The sequence below is a fragment of the Apis laboriosa genome, unplaced genomic scaffold (assembly GCF_014066325.1).
Source record: "Apis laboriosa isolate Shangri-la unplaced genomic scaffold, ASM1406632v1 scaffold38_cov145, whole genome shotgun sequence".
NCBI classification, from domain to species: domain Eukaryota; kingdom Metazoa; phylum Arthropoda; class Insecta; order Hymenoptera; family Apidae; genus Apis; species Apis laboriosa.
Window position 1 is genome coordinate 637,490 of NW_025223092.1, and position 27,508 is coordinate 664,997.

A 27,508-nucleotide genomic window follows, 5' to 3' on the forward strand; every position below is an offset into this window, starting at 1 on the left:
TACATTTATGAAAATATAAGAAAGTTATAAATGTATAAGACGAATTAAAATTAAATTAAAATTAAAATTAAAATTGCCGCTATTCGAACAATTGAATTTTTTAAATAATGAAAAATTTTTTAAATATGAAAAAAAATTATTTTTTATAAGCAATATTTCTACAAAATACAACAAATTAGAAAAATTTATTTTACGATATCTATAGTAATATAAAAAAAGAAATATAAGAGACATTAAAAATAATAAATAATATCGATAAGTAAAACGGATGTTATAGCAACAGATGTGCTATTAATAGATCAATAAACAAATCATTAAATACATTAATAGATAAATTATCATCTAAAATCATCATTAAATTTGTATCGATAAATTTGTTATAAAAATCAATTTCATACTTATTTTTATCAAATAAAAGAAAATTAAATTCATCAAGTAGAAAAAAAATACAAATAAAATGGAAATATTAGAATTAGAAATAAAAAGAATTATCAAAAGAGAAAACAATTAATAAAACAATGATAAAAAAATAATATATTAACATTATATATTAACATATATAATATGCATATATAATATATATCATATATTAACATTTTCTAAGAAACATAGTCATAACAATGAAAATATTTCCATTAAATTTAATTCTAAAAATAAAATATAAAATATAACTGATTAATGATAATAAGTCATAACTCATAGAAATCTCTGATCATTAGTCAAGTGTTAAATTGATGAATCAATTATACATGGTCATGTTTTGTATACCTTGTTTACATCTTCAAAATAATAAATAATATCGATAGATAATATAGAATCGACGATCTTCCGGTTCCTTTATAGCCAAATGTGGTGCCTCAAGCATTGTTGGAGGAAAAGGACAATCCAAAAATGTAAATCTTTTTTATATTTCTTTTAATTTAATTAAAGAAATTATTTTCATACCCTCTTTTATTATTTCTTTTTTAACTTTTCATTTTTATTTTAATTTCTTTTATAATTCTTCTTAATTAGTAATTCACAGTTTACAGATTCTTCAACCATTCTATATTGTCTGGATGGATATTGATGAATTTTTCTTGGAGATGTAATAAATTTTTCTGTTAAGAATTTAATTTGAAGCCAGCGTTCATATGTCTATCTGTAATAACAGATGAGATAATTTATAAGTTATTACTATCACGGTAAGTTATTATTATTAATACATTCTTTGTATGCAAATCAATTTAATCTTATTATTTTTTTTTTTTTTTTTTGACACTAGTGATTCATATTGCTGCATACTAATGGACTTCTTCTATTTGGATCTTCGTTGGTGATACAGATTTCTGATTTTTGGCTTTCCTTTATTGGGAAATAGGCACATGCATATCTATTATCTTGTCCATTTGGATTTGATAGTTTCTAGATGTTTTCTAAGAATTTTTTGAAAGGTAAATATATTCATTTTGTTATCATTTTTTTGATCAGTCTTCTAATTTTGATGGCAACTTCTGTTACATCGGTAACTATTTTAAGATTGTTATTTCTCCAATGATGTACAAACAATGATGTACAGAAATTGATATCAATTAAATCATTTATTTATTCTATGCTTTTTGCTTCTATCAGGAAATTAAATCATTGCTCAATTGCTTGTTCATATATCATCCACAAATTATCATTTGTAACATTCCACAGAAATAATATTTAATACACAATTCTGTAGAACCTCTATGTATATTCATTAATGATGTTGATTTCTACATTAAATAGTATCTGAACTTTTGAATTCCATCAATTTAAAAATTTAGCTCTTAATTCTTTCAAAATGTATCATCGCAAAAAGTTAAATGCATTTTTAATATGTAGTGCAATCATACCATCTTTGTTCTATAATAGATTTATCCATTATACCAATTCTATGATTGTTCTCATTTCACATATGTATGTTGTTACACAAATTAATATAAATAAAATGCTAATGAAAAAGAACGCAGTTTTTATATTCTATGGAGGAATTTCGCATTCCATGATCTGAAAAACTCTTCATAGATTCTATTTTTAATACTATATTTATATTAAGTTTAGATCTTCATTTTCATCTAGTTATTTTTGACAAAAGTCTTCTATTTTTCAATCTATCAATAACAATTTGATATATTTATTTAAAGAATCCATACTTGTACTGTTAGATACAAGAAAGGTCTCAGATTTGTTTAAATAAACACTCAATTAGAGTTTATATTTTTATTTTATAGATGATATATAAATTTCATTGTTGTATTTTTAAAACTAAAATTATAATATGTTTTCTAAATCAACAACAATAGTCAACAAACTTTTATTTTTCTAAAGATAATAAAAAATAATTACCACTAAAGCCCTTCTTGCTTCAACAAAATATTTTATGATTCAATAGTATAAATATGAATCATAAAATAATCTCCCTGAAAGTTATTTTAAAATTCTCTGTAGAATTACTAAAATTATCTTAGATTCGATTTTAATTAAGTCTATTAGTATGCATGTTAGATGAAAATATATATTACAGAATACATTTTGTAATTTTTACAATAAAAAAAAATCTTCAATAATTCAATAATTCAATTATTAAAAATATTTTACTTAACGATATGCATTCTAAAATGTTTTTCTTATTAAAGAGAGAAGCTTTCCTTTTCATTCTAGATATAAGAGAAGCTCTTATTCCCTCGATTCGTGTACAAATTTTCTCATCTAAATTTCTAATTCTAGGCAGATTCTGTATTTTTTCTTTTACTTTAGGTTTCTTTATCAAAATATTTTTATTTATTTATTTATTTTTCTGGAATAACAGAAGATAATTCATCATCTTCTCAAGTATAGTTCTTGCCTTCTCCATTTTTATAGCAATTCTGAAACTTTTTCTTTTCATTTTAATACCAATACCCTTTTTATCATTAATAGCATGACCAATTCTCTATAGCTAATGCTGAATTTCGTTATAAATTTCAGCACCATCATAAGAAGATAAATTATTGAATTAAGGTTCAAATATCTTCTTGGTGGCAATCTCTATCAATAGAGATATGGATCAACGATTCCTTTCATAGATGTCGCTATTTTATATTATATATTCAGAAAATAAACAAATTTTCTTAAGTTTTTTTCAACTACCAAGCGTCTAATAAAATTTTTTCTTGGACGATTCTTTGTTGGAATCTATTTTAATTGGCTCACGTTAAAACGCAACGCCAATATCAGTAGTTACATTTTCTTTTTGTTTAAATAGTAGGAATTTCAAATTCGTCAAAGTTCGATCATTTCGAAGGAATATATATTTAGCTGATTGAGTAACTATATGTTACTATAATCTTGAAAAACTTTTTATCCTTCATATATTTGTTGAATTTGCTCCATATATTATATATATATTACAGGATTGAATTTGCATTTACATCGATATTCACAATAATCTTGTGCCAGAGAAATATCAATATTTTGTCATTTATCCAGTTGGAATTCAATAATTTTTTAGGCCGAAACAATATACGCTTTCGAATATTTATCGTCATCGATCTGATATATATACAGTATCAGATATACCCATAAGGATTGACAAATAATTGTTTGTCATACCGATTGAGATAAATAATTATAATATTATCCCATCCAAAAAATGACATCTTATTTATGATTCCTGTATCAATATAATGTCGCTGACAAATCCATTAGCACTTGATTAGAACTTGATCTATTATGTGTTTCATAAATTTTTAGTGTTCAAAAAAGTTTGTAAAAAATTTTTTGAATATTTTCAAGTGAATCTGAAAATATGCATCACATTTCGCATTTATTGTATAATAAAACATATCCTCCGGTTTTCATTTTCGAAATTCAGTTACAATTATTCGATGATTCAATATGATTGATATTTAATCAAAAATTTAAGCAAAAATTATTTATGTAAGAAATTGATTTACGATATATATTTAATTTTATTATTTTATTATTTTAAATTGTATTTTATTTTTTGTTTTTTAATTTATTGCATAAATCTATAAAAAATTTTAATATATATTCTATTAAAATGAAGAATTGTATTTAATATAAACTCCTAATAATTTAAAATATTAAAAATTAAGAATATTACATAAAAACAATAGATTGTAATTTTAATTTGTTATTTAATTCAATGGCTATTAAAATGTTTTAATTTCAATTTAACAAAATAGATTATTAAAAATTTTAATAAATTTGAAATTTATTTGAAATTTTTAGGAAGAAATTTTACTAGAAATTTTTATTTTTATGTATTGTTTATTGTTGTGTAAGCTATAAAGTTGATTTTTTATAATACATTTAAGCGTTAAAAAGAATAATTTATTCAAAATTTTTAATAAAATTTAAAATATTCTAAATGAAATGAAAAGTTAAGAATTTGAAAATTAAGATGATTATTTTTAATAAAAGTATTGTAAACGGTAGAATAATAATAATTTAATTTAGATTAAAAAATTCTCTTCCATTTTTATTTTTTAATTTATTAAAATATAAATTCTTAATTTCCAGTAAGCGAATTTTACAGTGTAATATATTTGAATTATAAAACTTGAAGAAGATAATAGTACAAAACAATGTAAAAAAGATAAATATGTCCATTCTAACTCCAAAAATATATATTTTCATAATTTTATAAATTATAAATAAAATATTTGAATTTTAAATTAAATGAAATATAAAATTACAAAAGTTTGTTGTTTACAAAAAAAATATTAAAAATGTTTTTGAAGTCACAGCAATTTGTAAGTATTATTATTAAAATTTAGAATAATTTAAATCAAGAAAATTAACAATTTACGAATTAACTGTGATTTCTGCTCAAGATGCTGCATGTAATGCCTTTTACTATTAAAAATGATTCAACAGTGAATTTCCGCTTAAGAATAATACCTGATATCACATTATCTTCACTATTATTGAATTTTATGAAAATAAATACGGATCTGATTAGAACTGAAAGGAAAGGTCATAAAAATATTATTTACACATATTCTTATTTCTAGCATATTATTTATCAACATGGACACAACATAATTCAATTGTATGATAAAGAAGAGCAAGAATTATTAAAACAATGAAATTCTAATCTTTTACATGATTTCATAATTGAAAATAATTATATTTCATTTGTACAATAGAATTTTTTTATTTATAATTTTGAATATTCAAGGGAAATCTCCTATATATTAAAATATAAAAAATATATATTTCCAAATAACAAGAGACAACTTTAAAGAACTTTTTTTGCTTTTATATTATTTCAAGATATATTTTATAAGAGATATTTTTTTAATATTGAATAGTACATTAGACAGATATACTATATGATCCAAAACAAAACATCATAATACGTGACATTCTTTTGTCTAATACAACAGCAATATATATAATATAGCAATATAATATAGCAATATAATGTGATGATTACATATTTTCTATGTAAAATTCGTCGAAGAAGAATTGATTATTTATTGTCCGGCAATCCTACTTCTGCTCATCTTTACCTTTTCAAAAATGATAATAAGAGAACACAGAACGGTCTCTATCATTCTTTTTCTAAGGAACTTTTGGATATCGAATATCATCAGCAGAATAACATGTATATTGTTCTTTGTTTGTAGCTGCTCATCGTGGATCATAATATGTCTCTATGCCTCTTGATCGTTTGGCTGTACCATTCTGCGATTATGCGGCTTAATCTACACATAAAAAGAAGAAAAAAATGTTATATATTTATTTAAAAAACGCTTTGTTACAGAATTACAAATTAATATTATATATAGGTAACTATGCATTTTCCATTAAAGCATATAGAAAACAATCTATGTTTATCTAATTTGCAAAAATTATTTTACATACATTCACTAATATTCTTAGTTATATTCTAATATTCTTACTAATTCTTATTAATTCTAAATTATGTGACTTCTAATATCTTATATTGGATATCTTATATTAAAATATGAAAAATATTTGCTAATAAATTATAATACGTTGATATTCATTTTGTGTAATGAAAATGTTCGAATTTCTATGAAAGAATCGATACTTGAGAAATGAGTTCAATTTTGTAAATGATAAATACAATAGTAAAAAATGATGGTTTTTCATCGAGGATATTATAAATAAATAATATAATTTACAAAAGATAGATATATAAGATAAGATATACAATTAATTAATATATATATATTAATCATATATGAGCTCATAATAATATATGATAATCGATAATATAAAATTTGATTTATAATATTTTGATTGATGATTTATTCATTGATTCTTTTTTCTTACTAAACTGATTAAATGGAATTTTTTAAACATTTTTAGATTTAGTGTTTCATCTAAACAACTGGATATAGTTAAATAGTATATTATATTATATATATTATATACAAATTAATACAAATGAGAAACTAATTGAATAAGAAATATTGATAGATAAATAAATCACAATAGAAAACATTCTTAGCTTCCAAAATCATTGGATTTTATATCTCTTGAATATTAATTATGAAGAGTTCTGAAACAAAAAATTGATGTCATGAAAGTGAAGAACTAGCAAGAAATTAAAAACGCAATTAATGAAACTCAGCAAAATTTTCATAAACATTATTATTAATCATTTTTTATGACATCATTTTACAATTATTTAATAACAATACAAAATTGTTATGATAAAAGACAACACATATTTATGCAGATGAGCATAATCAATATTTCTGTGTACTCTAATGGAAAATGTGTATTTATATACGTACATGCTTATAACAAAGCATTTATAACAAAACTAACAAACTTTATACAACATTTCTTTCTTTTTTTTATGTGTATATTAAATACAAAAACAATTTTATAATTCAACAAAAATTATGTGATTTGAAATAATTAATTTTATATTCCTTAATAATTTCTTAATATATTCCTTTTTTTAAAAATAATATAATAATGCATTGATTAATATAAAAATATATATATAATTTCATTTAATAAAAAATATTTTTTTATTTTTGATTAAATAAAAAATTTTTTATCAACTTTCACTGTTATTTTATTATTAATTGATTAACTTCCATTAAAAGTTTTTTTTTTTACAATAGCGAGAATGCCTGAAAAATTGCATGTATGAGTATTAGAATAAAATATATAAAATAATATAAGTTTGTATCTATTTATTATATATATTATATTTTTATTATTTATTGATCTATTCTATTGTTTTATTCATTTTTTATTATTATATAAAATTATTATTATTAAAATTATATATTTTATATAAATATTATTAATATAAGTTTAAATATTCATGTATAAATAAATATTATATATATAAATATTAATGTAAAATTTAATATACTATGTATTAATATATAAAAAATTAAAGCGATATTTTTCATTACTTCTTTTTTTTTTAAATCAATTATATACCTTTTTTATATCAATTCATAAATATTGATAATTGCTATTTTTTTTTAACATTTTATGTCTAACTTAATTCTATATATTTTCTACATATTAATATACATTAATTTAATTGTAATAGTTAATCCAATTTTCAAAATCATTTTTCTTGAAAAGATAACTACAGATTTCATTATCGGTAATCTAGATTTCTCTAATTGACTAATGTAACATTTCTATTCATTACCACATCTATCAATATTTCTACGTGAATGTTTCTAAATATGAATGCCAGAGCTACTACAACATGTATCAAAGTTTTTATCAAAATAATTAAATATTTATTGAAAAAAGAAAAAAAACAACTGAATTATTACAATTTTAAGAAATTACGATGATTATAAATAAATCAAACAAATGGCATAATGTTGATAAAATAATTTTATATTTACATTCTAGCAAAGAACTTAATAAATTCTTTATCAATGTTTCAATTTTTTCGTATCCTTCTATTTTCTTATTTTCGATTATATATATCATGGCGAATGAAAAAAAAAAAGATTGAAGTAAAAAGAATACATTATAAAGAAGTTAAAAATTTTTTGAAGGTTAAAATTAATTAACCACAGTGAATTTTATTTCTTACTAATATTTTTTTTTATAATAAAATTTTATAATAAACTTGAACAACTTTACATAGAGTATTATATTCAATTAACTTTCGAATTGTTCTATATAAGTTTCGTTGAATAAATATATATTATATCCTTATTTTTTAATCACAAATAGCAATTTTGCAAACTATATTTCCATAATTTACAATCATATATCAAACAAAAAGGATTGCCTGAAAATACAACAATATATATAACAAAAGAATATAGTATATAATTCAATATTTTGAAACATAAAACAATTTTTTCTTAAAAACATACAATCCAAAATTTATAATAATTTTAATTTAAATTTTATGAACATTTTGTTAAAATATTTAAATTATTAGAGATTCTTTTTAAAATAATGCACACAATTGTACATTTTTTAAGAAAACAAAGAGAATAATTTTTTTTTAATTGTGGAGGACAATCTTTGTTGGATTGCAATATAAAGTTTGCACAAATGAAAAGGTACAATCTTTCTCGTCATTATATCAATCATTATGTAAAATCAAACAATATATTCTGCACAAATGCTTGTTAATTTAAAAATATAGTACAAGAATCAAGAAGAATAAAATCACAAACGACAAAGCTTCTATTAGCTTGCACATCGCATGTACAGATTGCATGTACAAAAAAGAATTTTTTAAATAGTAAATTAATAAAGAAATCAGCAATCTAATAACAAAAACTTTCGATAATAATGCTGTCAAAATAGTTTTAAATTAGTATCATTTTCACGACAAACTATTCCATATTGCATTCCATTCGTAAGAAAATTTAAACAAATTTACAGATATTTTTTTTGTAATTGGATGAAAACATTATCATCATCGATTTAAATCAATTATTTATTTTCGTTTCGTAGATAATTTTCAATTAATGAAGAATTATTAATAATAATAGTGTAATTTTGTGTAACATGTAAAATGGATAATTTAAAGCATTTTATAATAAAATAAAAGATTGAAGTAAAATATTGATTTTCAAAATGCACTTGTTATTGTAACAAATTGTATATATAATGATAGAATAAAAATGAAATTGAAAAGATTATAAAAAAAATAATAATAATTATTATTATTATTAGATTTTAGAAAGTGAGTCAGAGCAATTACAAAGTGTACCAAAGTCTTTTTTAAAATAATTTTTGTAAGTGTCATTCAAAAAAGAAATACTTTTTCATAAAAAAGAATGGTAAGAATGGTGTTTCTTATTTTTAATAATAATTTTGTCTTGACTAAAAACAATTTCAGATTTTTTTTCGAAATTTTTTCGAAATTGAATTTTTCGAAACTGAAGATATTGTTTTCACAATCTAGTCTTATAGCACATAACATCTAAAAAATAAATAAAAAAGCTTATTTGAATCATCTTATTCATTTTAAAAGTGAATAATGATAATTTTTTCATATAAGAGTGATTTTTCTGCATCGGAGGTACACTTTAAAGTAGAAGTTTGATCATTAAGGAATACGAGAAAATATTAAGAAAGAAGACTAGAGTGAGTTCCAATAACGAAAGTTTATCAAAAGTCTTATGTTAGTTTCTCTCTGAGACATAGAACGAATGTTAATGATATACAAATTATTTTAAATATTTTAAAAATAGAATATACCAAACATACCATTACAAATTTAAAAAATATATAACAAAATATGCTTCTAAAATGTATAAAGTAATATATAGCGTGCATTCAATGGAGATACAATTGTATTTCATTTGTTCTATTATTTTCTTTTATCTCTACTATTAAAATGTTCAATATTAAGTAATGAGGTTTTTTTAGTAGCAATGTTTTTGGATCTCGGATTTATTAAACAAATAACAAATTATTTTGACGATACAGAAAACATATGATTCAAGAATATAGATCGTTTCATAGCAATTGTTCGATAATTAAAACAAAAAAAAAAAAATGAAATAATGAAAAAATGAAATAAAAAATTCTTTCACTAAATATTATGAACATGTTATGGAAATATGAAATATTCTTGTTTGAATTCAAAGGAAATAATATTTTGCAATTCTGGAATAAAAATAATATATCGAAATTTTATTTTTATTAGCAGAATTGATTTTAGCAATGCCACTAACATAAGTTTGTATAAAAAGGTTCTTTTGACCTTCATATAAATATTATTATATATTATTGTTACGAGCGTTGACAATTATAATGTGGGATATCATTGCTAACGACATAAAAAATGACAATACAGATATCAGAAGTATTCAACGAAATCGTTTCCTGGACATGAAATAGAATAGTCGTATTTCTTCCTTTCTGCTTCCTGAATGAATATTACATCGTTAATAAACATATGTAAATAAATTAAGTGTCAATTGTAAACAAAATTGTAAATAAAGAAAAACTGAATACCCGTCGAATGCAATATTAAAAATGTTCTAAATTAAAAGATACAAATAAAATGTAACTAAATTATATAGTGCACAAAAATAAAATAAAATAAAATAAATAAATGAAAAATGAAATACTAGTATGAGAAGTGGGATTTCTTAAGTATTTCCTTCGAAAAAGATCTCAGACATGAATTTCTTTACAAGAAAAAGTTTTTTTTGGAAGTGATTATCGATCTCCAAAGTTCCATTGAAGGTCAGTTTGCGAAGCATCTGATAGCATCATCAATATAACTAATAAAAGAAATCAATTATGGAAGAAGCTGAAGAAGCAGAGATGAGCATTCAATGGATGAATTATTCATCTCGAAGAATAGCTTCATTATCTTCCATAAATATTGAGTCTGTGGAGAAGGTGTATTAACAGTACGCCAGGATCAAAACTGGTTTTCAAAATTTCGTTTTGACAATTTCGACATTAAAGACGCCACGTTCTGAAAGATCAGTTATAACTAATGAAGACGAATAACAACTCGAGAAATTGCTACGAGATTGAATTTTGTCGAATTCGATTGTTCATGATTATATGAAATGACTTGATTTCGTTTCAAAGCTCGATATTTGAATTCCACACGTTCTCAAAGAAAGAGATTTGCTCCATCGCATTGATATCTGTAATTTTCTACTCAAACATAAGGAAAATAATCCATTTTTAAAGCGAATAGTAACTGGAGATGAAAAATGGATCGTTTATGACGATGTTAAACAAAAATGATCATGGAGCAGTAAATATGAGCCGGCGCAAAGTTGACTTCGAAAGTCAACATTCATCAAAAAAAAAGTGATGCTCTTTGTTTGGTAGTTTCTAGTTTTTTTTTTTTTTTGAGCTTTTACTTGACAATTGCACGATTAATTCGGAAATGTACTGCAATCAATTGGACAAATTAAATGATTCCTTCAAACACAAAAAAGACTTGAATTGATTAAAGATGTAGTATTTCATTATGATAACGCTAGATCTCAAACGAGTTTAATGACTTATCAGAAGTTGTTATAACTTGGATGAGAAATATTACCCATCATATTCGCCAAATTTGATACTCGAATTACCACTTGTTCCGATTTTTTACAGAATTCTTTAGATGTCAAAAAGTTTACTTCAAACGAGGATATCAAAAATCATTTGGATCAATTTTTTACAAAGATCAGAAGTTCTACGAGCATGTAATCATACTACTATCTAAAGGTGGCAACATGTGGACCACAATAATCAATATATAATTAAATAAAATACATACATGTTATTTAAAAAATATGTTTCATCAAAAATATGTTTCAAAAAAAAACGAAATTACTTTCCGAATAACCCAATAGTAATTTTAGAATAGAATCGGTAAGGGACGAGGCACTGTCCTTGTAAATATTGTATATAATAATTCAAATATTAATATGATCTATCAAATTTTTACTGAGTTTAGATTCGATCCCTCTTTCTGATATCTCATTTCTAGATCTTTCTTTGTGTTCTTTAGTATCAAGTACATATCACTTGGATATATGACAAATTTATATTTGATGAATTTTCTTAGAAAAAATTACGTATACAATTTGAAGAATTTGTGCAAGCAAATGTTTGCTTGGTCTCATTAGAATTTCTCATTAGAAGTGTGTTTCTCTCCCCATTTATTCAAAATTAAGTTCGCCTATAGAATTTTGTTTTGGCGCGAAAAATCTCTTATGTTTGAATTTTTGTTTTAAAATTACAGTAAAAATCAATCTCAATTCATTATTAACCAACAAAAAAATTAAATTTCTACGTTTCAAGGGATTCTCCTTTGAGAGCTGTCATCACTATAGTTCTAGAGATTTCTCGAGTTTTCGAGAAATTGACCGAAATACAAATCAATTTTTTTTTTCGGTAATAAGTCAAGAAGGAAAAATAAAAAGAGAAGTAACAAAGCTGCGACTTGTTGGATATATCTAAAACATCGTACATCATAAATATAAATCGATAAAAAAATGGAACTTGTCGAGATTTTAAGCGTAGAAAATTGAAATAGAATAAATCAATTTTTGTTTCCAGTAATACCAGGCCAAAAAAGAAGAAAGAAATATACAAATTCGATTTGTAAGAGACAAAATTATTTTCAAAAGGATTGCTCTAAAAAAAGAAATGAGAAAAATGCGAAAATCACTGATTTTGATTCTTATGTTCGTCGCATTGAAAATGAATTCGCAAATTTTCGAATTTATTGGTTCCTCGAAAGAACTGTTGACAATAGGTTAATTAAAATAATTATTGATGCTTAATTTTAAATTTTTTGAGAATAGATCATGCTTTTAAAATTTGAGTAAATATCTTTTCCGTCTTTGAAAGAAAATTACGTAATTATTATCGATGTAACTTCAAAAATTAAATTCCTTATTCATTGAAATAAGTGTACACTGTCTTTTTCGATCCAAATTTCTTCGAGAAACATAAAGATAAATTTTTCAATTAAAAAATGTTTATCAATGAAATTATTTTCGAAAAAAGAGAGAAGAAAAAAGATTAAAAAAGATTCGTAAGACAAAATTTAAAAATTCTCTTAGATTAAAAATAAAAACGTGATATAACAGCCATGTGTACGCCAATGAATTTAGTTTAATAATAGTTATATTAATACATCAAACAATAAAAAAATGACAGAAATTATTGAATTTATTGAATTGAAGAGCCATGTATAATCATATATAAGATAAACAATATAATATATATGTATAAAAAAAAAGCGAAATGTAAAAGTAGTGGATATAAATCGAATATCGAAGTACCTAAACCATAGATAAAATAAGATTAAATTGAATTCATTGATTAGTTCTCGTTCAACGGATAACGATATTTCATCATAGAAGTTCAGAATCTATATTAAAATAAATTCTTTATTATCAGCGAATCAATTTTTTCTTGAATTTAAATTTCGACAAAGAAGTTGAATTCTTTTATAAGAATGTCTTCTCAAACTTGAATTTAGGCAAGTTGTATTTTTGTAATAGAATTTATCTCATAATACATGAAGCAATCTAATAGTAGACTAAAAACAATATTGTATCCACGAATGAAGAGATATGCTCAAACTCGATTCATTTTAAGAGGGATGCTGATATTTGATATAAGAGAAATTCCTGTAATGAATCAGAAATGTATTTTGGAGGCGGAATTAAATCGATAAAATTTAAAATCTGTCCTAAAAGATGTCAAGAAAGAAAAACGCAAAGAAGAAAAATGAGATTTAATGAATTCTGGAAAAAAATAGAATATTTGGATATTAAGGTCTTGTTCAAATTTGGACGTTTTTTCCTGAAATGAAAGATGAATGTGAGTCCATGAATTCTTCGCTATCAGAAAAAACTACGAACATATAAAAAATCTTTTTTATAAACAGAAAAATCATATAATGAAATAATAAAGATAATGAAGTCATTATTATTTCAAATTGAAATCAGCGCTCAAGCTAAATTGTCTTTTAAAGGAATGTCTTTGTTTGACTGAAGAATCTATTTTCTTTTCAGAGAGGATAATGAATCTTGACAGCACATAGTGTAGAATATCATAGTCAACCACAGTAAATGACAATATCAGTTGTCATCGATATTAAAGATATCAATTAAACGAAGTCATTTTTGTATGAACATCAATTTCAGTGATTTTCAAGAAATCATCCATTATGAACTGCTTCCACTTAGAAGGACAATAACTACCGAATATTATCAAAATTAATTAATGATTTTGCAGCACGACAATGCTCGGTCACACATTGCAAAAGGAACACAATTTATGCGTTGAGATGAGAACTCTTGCCACATGGGCATATTCTCCAGACTTGGCTCCGTCAGACTATCATCTTTTTCGGAGACTGCAACATTAATTGTCGGGGATGTATTGATGACTTCATAACCAACAAAGAGTCATTCTTTAGGAATTTATAATTTATCCACCACCATGGAAAAAATATATAAAATTTTAAAGAATGAGGGTGAATATTTTGAAACCTTGTGTAATCTTGTATTATGTATCTTGATTTACATAATAAAATCTTGAATTTGGAAAGAAAAAGGGGAAAGAACTTATTTGCACATCTAATAAATACGAAGAATGAACGTACCTTTCTTTGCTCAACGTGTAAAGACTGCATCACAATATAAATAAAGTATTAAAGTATAAATGGTTGTAAATAAATAAATAAATAAAGAGCCAATAGTAAGTACAACAATATTTTAACACTCAGAGCAAATAAATATATAAATATATGACTATATTATAATTATATTTTTGATTATTTTATTATTTTGATGATAGAAAACGATGTTATAATTTATCATTCACAGAAATATGGAAATAATATTTATTTCGATATTAAATATCTCAGTCAAATATCAGTATTAAAATCATAGTATTTTCTCGGATAAATTGGAAAAGCAATGAAAAAGTACTTATAAATAAAAAATATTATTTATAATTCAATTATGTATTTTAATAATATTTTTTCAAGTGTTTTCTTAGTGTATTATATATATGGTGTTATTATGGTTATTTCTTTATTGTTTTTTATATTTTTTTTATTTAGTGTATATAATATATACTTATTATGTGTTCATATGAAGAAATGGTAGGTAGATATAATAGAAATTTATGAGAAAGTAAACTTAAAAATCGTTCAAAAACAAGAATATATGCATATAAGCATATAAGCATTTTCCATCTCGACAAATACCAAATGAAAAAAACATTTAATCGGGTAGTTGAATAATTCTGAACGCATGATATTTGTCAAATATAATTAATTAATTTATTATTATTAATGGAAAATGGATTAATGGAAAATTGGGGACATTAATAGTTTCTGCCATAGGTCAAGCAATGTTTCGAGATACAGGAAATGATCCAAATTTCTCATGAGAGAAATAACAAGAAGACAAGAAATTGATCATGCTTCCCCGTGGCAAATATGAAAGAAATATGTATTACATCATTGGCAATCAGTTTAAGCATTAATTTTAAATAAATAGTTTAAACGAATTAAACACAAAGATTCATTTGTGCAAAAATATCCTGAAGATGTAACATTTACCAGACAAATATTATTCGTAAACAGAGCCATATTTACATGAGATAAATTCTATATAATAATAATATTCACATATGAAGAGAAATGAAAATTCATTATTTCATCATAGAAAGAAATGCTCAAAATATTCAATTTTCTATAATTGAATATATTAGATATAATAAATGAAAGATAAAAATATATGCAAAATGTTTATCATTAAACATCAAATGAAAAAATATTCTAACGAATAATCTAATAATTATGAATGCATGGAATATTCAAATATTCATCAATACAAAAAAATCGAGAACATCAAGAAATCTTGCCATAGAAGTACTAATGCTTCGAGATAGAGAAAATAATCTAAATTTCGGCACAAGAAGAAAAGACAAAGAATTGATTGTGCTTCCCCGTAGCAAATATTTCCACGAAATGGAATAATAACACATAATATCCACGCATAAACAAATGAAATTCGCGTTGTATAGTACAAAAAATTTTTCGAAAATAATTTTCTTTAATGTATAACAGAATATATTAGATAATAAATTAATAGAATCACATTTTTTGTCGGCGCGTCTGACTAGAAAAGCATATGTAATATTTTTAAAAAAAAATTGATATCTTCTCACGGAAGTGTTTGGAATATAGTATAGAATTTATGTATGATATAGGACACTAACATTATTTTTTTACGACATTTTGAATTAAAAATTTAATAATAAATGAATCGATCTCGATGGATTAAAATCTAATAATCATAGTTTAAATCTTTAGATTTAAGTCTAGATTTAGATTTTTGTATTTGGAATTTAGCTAACGAATTTAGTATATAAAAATAGAAAAATAGAAATTAACAATGAAAATATTCTGCAAATATAATAATTAAATATTAAAAATAATATAAGATTAATATAAAATAATAAAAGAATAAAAATTTGAAATCTTTTTGAAAATGTACTATAGAAAACAATAAAAGTGCCAATTAAAAGTGCTCAATTTTATTATTTTTTATCTTTTATTTATTTTATTTATTGCAAAGTAAAATTGAAAAATCACATATTTGGAAGTGGTTTCACTGTGAGTTTCTTAATTCGTATTAAATAATTATTTTTCTAAAAATTATATAATTGAAGAAAAATTACCAAAAATTATTTATCATTAAGAAAGATAAATGAAAAATTTGAAGCTTATATAAATAATTATATAAATAAGAAGGGATATCTAACTGTGAATCACAAAATGAATTTTGTTGATTCAGACAGTGGTGCTCATATTACAGCACATTCAATATATTTGGCGACAAACATAAACTAATTAATATTACGAAAACATTATTATATTAATTACAACATTTTTATTCTGTCAACAATATAAATCTAATGAAACGAAAAAAGATGAACTAATTTCAAAAAAAACCATTATCCCAGAATTATTTCATTGTAAATATAAGTATGCAGAAGTCCATATAAAAATATGAGATAATTATTCGGAATAAAAGATTCTTAATCGATTTCGATGATTTAATAATATTAAAAACTCAACATTCTGAATGCCTTTTTTTTAAATATATAAAGATATTTATAAAAAAAATATTGTCAATATTACAAATCCATGAGAGATTTTGAAGAAATTCAATATAAATAAATAACTAAATATTTATTTTATCAATTCTGGATCGAAATTCCAACACTTTGCTTGTTGTTATTGAAGAATTAGTAAAATCGAATTAAAAATTGATTATTGGAAATTCTACAATTATTTAAATAAGGAGGGATATCTAATTGTGAACCACAAAATGAATTTTGTTGATCCAGACAGCAGTGCTTATATTACAGCACATTCAATATATTTGGAGAGAAACATAAATTAATTAATGTTATGAAAACTAAAAACATTATTATATTAATTACAGCAGAATTTTTATTTTGTCATCAATATAAATGAATTACTGTATTTTTTGATATAACATTTAAAATATTTCAATTATATAATATTAATTTTAACATAAGCTAATAAATTTGATTTTATAATTATAATTTTATATATTACAGTATTTATTGCTGATTAATTCAGATTTTAGATTAGATTTTTTAATCTAACTGCCGTGAGACATAAATTAGCTTCTTCAGATAAAGAAGTCTTTTCTATCTTGAGCTGGTTCGTCCAGTTTTGATTTTTATGGATATTTTTAATATTATTATAAATAATAATATTATTATATTATTATATATAATATTATTTATATTATTATAAATAGTTTACTTTTCACCAGTCGTTGAATCTTTTTAAAAATTATTTTTTTTATATCGTTTCAATACCAGATTGCAAACAAAAATTCGATTATTTAATTTTTTTTTACTTAATTCATGCGATATTGAGTTTCTAAATCAGTTCAAAATTCTGTATGTATTGAGTCAATCATAACAGATATATGATGATCAATCTCTCATGTTAGATATTATCTAATTTTCATTTTATTAGAATATGTGATCCAGCACAAAATGCATCTTTCAGATCAAAATTTTTATCTTCAAAATTATTATTTATTAAGTCATTTATAGCATTATTTTTGAATGTTACTCATATTTTTTTCAATAGCATATTTTTATTTTTCCGATAATAATAAGATACTATATGCTAAAAAGTTTTTATTTTTTGTCGTATAAAAAATTTTATAAAAAATTTAATAGACTTGCATAGAAAATATAGAAAGTAAAACATCAAAAAAACATTATAAAAAAGAAAATAGAAAAATATAAGAAAAAGAGATTAGATTTAAATTCAGTTAAAACATAAGTAAAACGAAAAAGAAATGAAAAAATAGAAGCAAATTCAAAATTAAAGGAGTAAGAATTAAAGAGTAAGAAAATAGTGAGGTTAGATGATAAAATATGAAAGGATCAATAGACTTCAGATAAAATAGAAATCGATAGAATAGATTTGGAAAATAATTTAAAGAGAGATAAAATAGGAAAAAAGATATGATAAATAAAAAGATTGTAGAGGCCAAATATAAAACATTTTTTTTTTATATTTTTTATTGAAATAACCAGTAAATAATTTTTAGAATGATATATAATATTTAATATTGATACATCTATAAGACAAATGTCGAGTATTATATATCGTTATCAAAATTTTTAAAAACGAAACAAATTTATATTTCAATTAATTAGTATTCCTAGACAAAAAAATATGATAATAAAAAAAATATCTCAGTCTAGATTTGAATATATAGACTTTAAGAAAAAAAAATTTTAAAAAATTGGAACATATTGTTTCATATAAATTTTGACTGTAACTATCAGTTAATTACCTATTAGTTAGCTATTAGTAAGACCAAAGTTTTATAGCGTGAAAATGTATTTCAGTCGCAAATGCCTAAAAATATCCATATTGTTTGTATTAATTTTTAATAAACATGTAGAATATGTAAATACACATCATATTTGTATCTATATTAATGCATTCTAATATTCGATTTTATTATATTCTAATATTGGATTAATATTTACAATATTTTCTACAAAATATCTTCAATTATTTATATTTATAATAATTATACTTATTTAATTACAATTATTTACAAACTACTACATAAATATAACAATTTTACAAAATTTTACTTTACGTATTGAAATAATTTTAATAAAATGAAGTTTAACAAAGGATGAATGAAAATAAAAGTGAAATAAAAAAATATATTGAATTCATTATATCAAGATATTTTTTTTAAGAAATTTTTCACATACATTGGTAGATTTTCTTACACTCTTATAAAAACAAAACACTATTTTATTTTAAAAAATCCAAATAATATAAATCGAAAACATAAAAAAACTAAAGTTTCATAAAGTTTCATAAGTAACCAATTATTATTTCTAAATAATATATAATCTTTAATAATTTTTTTAACCAATATCAGTGATTTTTTTATCAGTGTTCTCAGATTGCTTTTTTTTGTTTTGCATGTAATTTATGTTTCGTTGTTTATAAAAATATGTTCTTTCGAATACAATATTTTCTACAAAATATCTTCAATTATTTATATTTATAATAATTATACTTATTTAATTACAATACGAATAATCGATGATCCGAATTTATAGAAAAGTAGATAGAATTCGTTAAGCAAGAAAAATGTATATAGAACGCTTTCCGTCTCGTCAAATATTTGATAAAAAAAACATTTCAATAGATATTTGATTAAATATTTTATTTATTTACATGATACTTTCGTTAAACATACGAATAATGCAAGAAAATTGAAAACATCAAAAAAATTTTATCATAGAAGAAGAAAGTAAATAGAAAATCCAGCATACAAAAAATAGGAAGAATTGATCCTGCTTTCATATTGTAAATATTAAAACTAAATTACATCCTTTTCAAAAAAATTCAACAACTAATTCTAACATAATATGTATGGGAAATCATTTTACACAGAAATACGAAAAAAACATAATGAAACTACAATATTTATCATAGATATATTTTACGAAATCATATTTAAAGTCAATTATTATATATTTATAAAAAATAAAAATTTCATTTTTAATTGTAGATCAAAAGTAGCAAATACAATATCAATTACAATTAATCATAGAACAGAACAATCATTATAATTATATACTATTTTATTATTATTATTGTTTCTTATGTTTTTTTTTTTATTTTACTGTGTATACTTGCGAAGAAATGACAGACATAGATGAAGTTTATGAAAAATTAAAACAACAAGAAAATATGCAAAGCGTTTTCCATATCATAAAACATTGAATGAAAAAATATTTCAAAGAATAATCTAATGATTATGAATGCATAATATTTTCAATACTATGTGATTAATGTAGAAAAATTGAAAAAAAATCAAGAATTCCTATTATAAAAAAAACAATGCTTCGGGATACAAAAAATAATTTAAATTTCAACACGAGAAAGAAAGACAAAGAATTCATTTTGTTTCCCTGTGGCAAATATTGAAAGAAAATAGATTGCATCCTTTTTATTGGCAAAAAAAAAAAAAAATTAGTTCCGGCGAATTATTCACAAAAATTACCACTTTGTACAAAAAAAAAGAATATAATAAAAATACAACATTTATTAAACGAATATTAGTTACGAATTATATTTATACGATAGAATATTTAACATGAATAATATTCTCGCATAAGACGAAAATCCATATTGTATATTAAAAAATAATTTTCAACAATTTTGAAAGAAAATGGATTAAATTCTTTTCACTAATAAAAATCTTAGAAGAATTACTCACTAAGATTGTTGCTTTGCACAAAAGAAAATATTAAATGCAATATATAAACGAATATTACATATCACATTTACAAACAATGTAAAATAGAATAATATCTACGCATAAGTAAATAAAAATCTGCATTACATAGTTTAAAAAAAAAAAAAAAATCAAAGACAATTTTCTGTAATGCATAGTTGAATATATTGAATCGCATTTTTTACCGACGCATTTGATTGAAAAAGTATGTGATAATATTATTAAAAGAAGAATTGCTTCTTCTCATAATTTAATTTGATATATAAAACAAAATTATATGATTTTATAATTAATATAATTATAATATGGTATAAAATTTATAGATGATGAAGTATAGTTTTACGATACGAAATTCTAAATTAAAAATTTAATAATAGATGGATCGATCCCAATAAACCAAAAAAATAACCAAAGAATAGAATTTCTAGATAAGAATCTCTTAGATTTCTGTAGAACTACCTGGAGAATTTGGTATATAAAATAGAAGTCAGCTATAAAAAAGTTAGCGGAAAATAATAAAAGAAAAATAATAAAAAGAATGTGGAGACATAAATAATAATGAAAAATTAATTATAAGAAATTTTGTAAAAAGAATATTATTGTGCATAAAGAACATAATGAATATTATAAAATTTAAAAAATAAATAAAAAATGCTAAAAATAATATCCAATTACAAATTTAATTTTTATGTTCTTTATTTTATAATAAAAAATATAATTATTATATTTATAGAGCATTTATTAAAAGAGATGGAAGTCCACTAATATGAAGAAAATACAAAATAAACAAAATTATATTTTTAAGTAAAATTTATATAAAATATTTCAATTCTATTCTGTTCTAATTCTAACTATACATTATAGAATTGCTAATTTTTATTAATATAATTTTTTGATATATTATTTATACAATATTAATTTTTTAAAAAAGTAATTTAAAGTTATTTTTAATTATATATATATAATAATTAAACTACTTTTTTAATATACTATACGTATTAACTTTTTTGTAACACAATCATACAGGCATATTATATATCATAATAGATTTATTGCAATTTTGAAAAATCAAAAATTAAGACAATTCTCATTCAACTTGCTTTGCTACAAAAAAAATCGAAATCAGATTTAGTATTATCAAGAAAATCTTACATTATTTGCAGAAATTTTATAAATTAATATGCGATTAATAAATGACATAAAAATAGTCATTTTTAATACAAATGAAATGAATGAATTTTTAAATGAAATAAAAAATTCTGTTGTAAGAAACATATTTCCATAAGCATAATTTCCATTATAAATTATTTCTATACTATCCAATTAATAATTTAAGATTACATACAAATTAAAACATGAATGTGATATGATAAGGTAATTTTAACATTTATTATTTATTATTTAGAAGATTCAAGAATTTGACTCATATCAATAATAGATATCAATAATAGATAATAGGTTAAAATTATATAAGCAAAGAATGTACCAATAGAGATTAAAAAATTCAACGATGAAAAATAAATAAATAAATAAAATGAATATTTAAATTAATTCCATATATAAAAACATTAGTTCCGTACTTAAAAAAGTATGTATATATAATATAATTATAGAGAAATTTATATTTAATTTAATTAATAATTTAATTTAAATTATTTTGAAGTTATTTGCAAATGAGTGAAGACTATAGCAAAAGTGAAAATAAATAAATAAATAAATAATACAGAATAAATAATTATAAATAATTCAAAGTTCTTATTTTTTTTTTTTTTAACATTTATTTTATTCCATGTGTCACATTAATACATTCATTTAAATTAATAAGTTATCAAATTTCAACAAAAAAAATTACTATTTCATTAAATCCTTTTATTTAATCAATTATTTTATAATATTAATAAGTAAATCATGTTAAGGAAAAAATTTAATTGTACATTGTAATAATATTGGATAATTCAAGTTTTTTTAAGTATCTTTAGAACATAGTTTTTCAGAATTAAAAAATATTTGGATTACATTTTTTTATTCTTTAATATTTTATTTTTATTCTAAAAAAAATGATTTATTATTTTCTTTTTCTTTTTTATAAAAACTTTTTGATTTTATAAAAATATATATAATTCTGATATAAACTTCTTTTCATCATACGATAAGCAGTGATCAAATTCATGAAAAAATTGATTAAAATGCAATTTTCGAGTTATATAGCAAAATGGAAATAAAAAAAGATTAAGACTATTTTATCTCTGTTTTAATATCATCCTTTATTTCCGCTTAATTATTTAATGTAAATATAAATCACTTATAACTTAATAAATAAACTTTAACTAATATATTTGTACCAACTTTTGTGTACGTTTTGAGCTTTGAAATTTATCTTACTTCAAAAATTCAATATATATAATAAAAAACATGCAAGAAATGAGAAAAATTCTCATTTATAAGGAAAAAATTTTCTTCTATAAAAAATTTTCTTCAAACTCAAAACAATGACTTTCTTAATCAATTTAATTTTCAAATTTGTTACAAATATTTAACAATTTAATTTTAAACAAAACAAATTGTTACACTTTCTCATTTAATATAAAGAAAAAATGATAATTATATTTCTATTATAATATTTTTTTTATTAAAATAATATAAATACATAGCACAGTCAAATTATACAATATTCACATATATTATATATTATATTATTATATTACATTAAGATTCTGAAATAGTTTGTCGTATTTTTAAAACAATGCGATTTCTTTTTGTTGAGGACTTCTGTTACAATACGATATTGCCGCACATTGAGCTTAACACTCAGTTCTCTAATACAAATCTCGAATGCTTATAACTTGTTAGTTAATCTCTTATTGGATATATATATATGAATTTCTTTTATAAACATTCTATACATATAATATATGGTTTAATTGAAATATTCAAATACTTGGAAAAATAAAAATGATACGAAAAAATATTATTATGAGCATTGATAGTTATAATATATCAAATATTATTAAAAATATCAATTTAAAAAAGTTATTATTGCTCTCCACGTAAACACAAAAATGTCGTATAAATAAATAAATAAAAATATAAATAAATAAAAAAACAATTTGCAAACAAGGTATAATTGTACAGACTGAAAAAAAATGTTATGCCTGATTGTCTGTGTTCTATGAATCAATGATATATTAAAAAAAAATTTCGCAAAATTATTCTTAATCAGTATTTTAAACTTTTTTTATTATTGTATCATTATTCATGAGAATAAAAAGCCTTAAAAAAAAAACTATGAGTTATAAATGATTCATTCTCTTGATAATATTTACATTTCGAATAAAATAATAATCAAATTGAATAAATTAATAATCAATAAATTGTTTTTATAACTGTAATTATAAACAATCCAAAATTAACGAAAAATATAAAAAATCAAACGTATCGTACTTAATATTATTTTTATCATGAAAGATATTTAACTTGTTTCTTGTTTTAATTCATAGATCAAAATTTTGACTGTTGCATAATTGTGCTTGTATATCTCTTTCAATATCATTATTATTTAGACATATTCTTAATCTAAGATATATGTTTTTTTAATATATTTTTAAGTCGTGAAAAGCTCAATTTATGTTTGGTTTCTTAAATATATTTCTTAAATATTTTCAATCCAGATTTATATATAATTTTTAACTATTCTTCATAAGAAAATCTAAAAGATTTAAACAAAATGCAGTGCAGATCTTCGATAAATGATAATCCAATTATCTTGCTTAGAAATTATCTATTGGAACATGGTGATGTATCATTATACATAGCGATATATGTTGTATGCTTTTCATTCAATTTACTAATAATAAATGTAATAATTTCATTATTATAATGAGAAAACAATTAAATGACGTTATTCGAAATGTGAATATTACTAAAATATCAACAAAACTTTTTTATTATTTTCCAAGAGAATTGCAATCTTATTTGCAATTTTGACATTTCTTATTCTGATTAATAAAATACAATAGAACAATAAAAATAATTTGATTTCGAAAAATTAAGAACAATTTTATGGAAATATTTCTTTTATATTTATCGATAAATCATTGATCCAAAGATGCAGAACACATTTATGACAAAAAAACGATTGTCATTGATATCCAAAAATATCGATTTAACAAAGTCATTTTTCAGATAGAAAAACATAACGAATATATTCTTTTCTTAAGAATATTATATTGTTTAGTAAATTAATTTAAACTCCTATAAATAGTTATAAATTAATTATTATAACTATTATAACATATTATAATATTAAAAAGAAGTGTCAGCAGATGTAACAATATTATAAAAATAATAATACATCAGTTATCAATGATTATCGAAAATATCGATTTAAAAATTTATTTTCGAAATGATATCTCGTTCTGCTTCATATAAAGTTAAAAAATAATTGTACTGCGTAAATAATTATACAATAAAACAAATTATAGAGAATCAGTTTTCGCGTTAATGCAACATTGGTCACAAAAGTAAGATGCTTGAAATCTCTTTCATTAGAAGAAAAAATAAATACAGATGTCAATTAACGTATAATGCTTTCTCTTTGTTTCTTATATATTACAATATACTATAAATAATTGAAAATAAAATAAATTTTAAAAAGACAATTTTCGCATTCATGTAATATTTGTATTAGAAGTGAGATATCTGAAGTTTCTGGCAAAGAAAAAGGATATACACAAACATTTCTTAGAAAAAAAATTCATTCGTTCAAGATTTACTAACGAATTTTTAAAATTTCGTAGAAAAATAATTTGTCGTACAACAATATTTTCAGAACAATTGTTGAGACGAGAAGCAGAATAAAACATAAGGAGACTACTAAAGAAATTACGAATTCTGAAAGTGAAAAATCCTAAAAAAATAATGCAGCTTAACCAACTTTAAGAATTCAGTAGGGCAATAATTATTATTAAAAACAATTATTATTTTGAAACATTATTAAAATGTTACGAGTCTTGACAAATTACAGTGTGGAACACTATAGCCAAGGAAATAATTTTGGTCGACAACAATTATTAATAACAACAAATTTTTAAAAAAATTTGTAAATGAAAAAATATAATGGAAAATCGAACGTCCATTGAACATTCAATATTTTTGGTATCAGAAGTGAAATTATTAACAACAATCACTGTTAATCATTTAAATATTGCAAATAATGGATCTAGCAATAAAGTACATAGAGAATTTTATTTATGACCTGATTCTTTTTAATACGAAATAAAAAAAAGAGAAAATTAGTTTAGAACAACTATTATTAACAACTATTATTATTTTGAAATATTATTAAAATATTACGAACCTTGATAACTACAGTGTGAAATACTATAACCAAGGAAATAACTTACGTTGTGTTTTTTGCTCCCATAATAAATATTATGATGAAATAAAGTGTAAATAATTTCTGAATAGGCAAGCATCGGAGAAATTAATGAACTTGTTAACTTAGTTTAATGTTAGCAATATTAGTAACAGAACATGAATGATAGTATAACAAATAGATTATTTTTTGATGTACTATACTTTGTGTGAATCCAAATACTTATCACTAGTGATTTTGTATGGACAAAAGTCTACATTTGCCAATTATGAAAACGCAACCAGAAAAAATAACATTAAGAAATTATCATTGATAAGAATTTCAAGAATTCATTACGATAACAATTATTATTAACAACTATTATTATTATTTTGAAACATTATTAAAATATTACAAACTTTGACAAATACAATGTGAAACACCATAATCAAAGAAATAATTTTGGTCATGTTTTATATTTTTTTCTTCCACAATAAATATTATGATGAAGTGTGAATAATTTCTGGTAAGTCAAGCATAGCAGAAAGTAGTGAACTCATTAACTTAATTTAATGTTAGCTACAGTGTTAGTAACAAAACATGAATAATAGTATAACGAGTAGATTATTTTTGTGGCATGAGTCGAAATAGTTATCACTATTGATTTTATAGGAACAAGAGTTTACATTTGCCCATATAATTATAAACATGCGAATAACGAGAAATTAACATCAAGAAATTATCATTAATAAAAATTCCAAGAATTCACTACAACAATAATTATTATTAATAACAATTATGTATTTTGAAACATTATTAAAATGTTACGAATCTTGACAAACTACAGTGATGAATACCATAGCCAAGGAAATAATTTGATTGAATTCTAGCTTTCTGTTTCTCGAATAAATATTATATCGCATTTAAATAATGAAGTAAAGTTGTGAATAATTTATAATTAAATTAATTGTCGAAATATAAAATTTAAGAAAAATATTTGTAAATAAAGAAATATAACGGAAAATCGAACATCTGTTCAAGATTTAATACTTCTCCTATTGAAATTATTAACAACATTTAATGTTATTCACTGTTATTCATTTTAAATATTTCAAATCAAATGTACATCATAAAATTTATTTACGACCTGATCCTTTTTAATTCGCAATAAAAAAAATTAGATTAAAGAAGAATATTAACAAGATAATTATTCTAGATTAATTTCTATTATATTATATAATTTCTATTATATTAATTTCGTTTTATTGTGAAAATTTTTTAAAATTTAGATTAATTTCAAGATAATTATTTTAAATTATGCAAATGT

The 27,508-nt window shown here is 21.6% G+C and overlaps 1 long non-coding RNA gene across 2 annotated transcripts in view; it reads right to left on the minus strand.

Moving 5' to 3' along the window:
- Window positions 1-5,248: 5,248 nt before the first annotated feature.
- The window catches only part of LOC122715572, a 99,205-nt gene continuing 76,945 nt past the window's right edge, over window positions 5,249-27,508 (minus strand). For both annotated transcript variants that reach the window (XR_006346865.1, XR_006346866.1), the window contains exon 5: window positions 5,249-5,723. This is a non-coding gene — a long non-coding RNA (uncharacterized LOC122715572). The remainder of the gene's footprint in view (window positions 5,724-27,508) is intronic.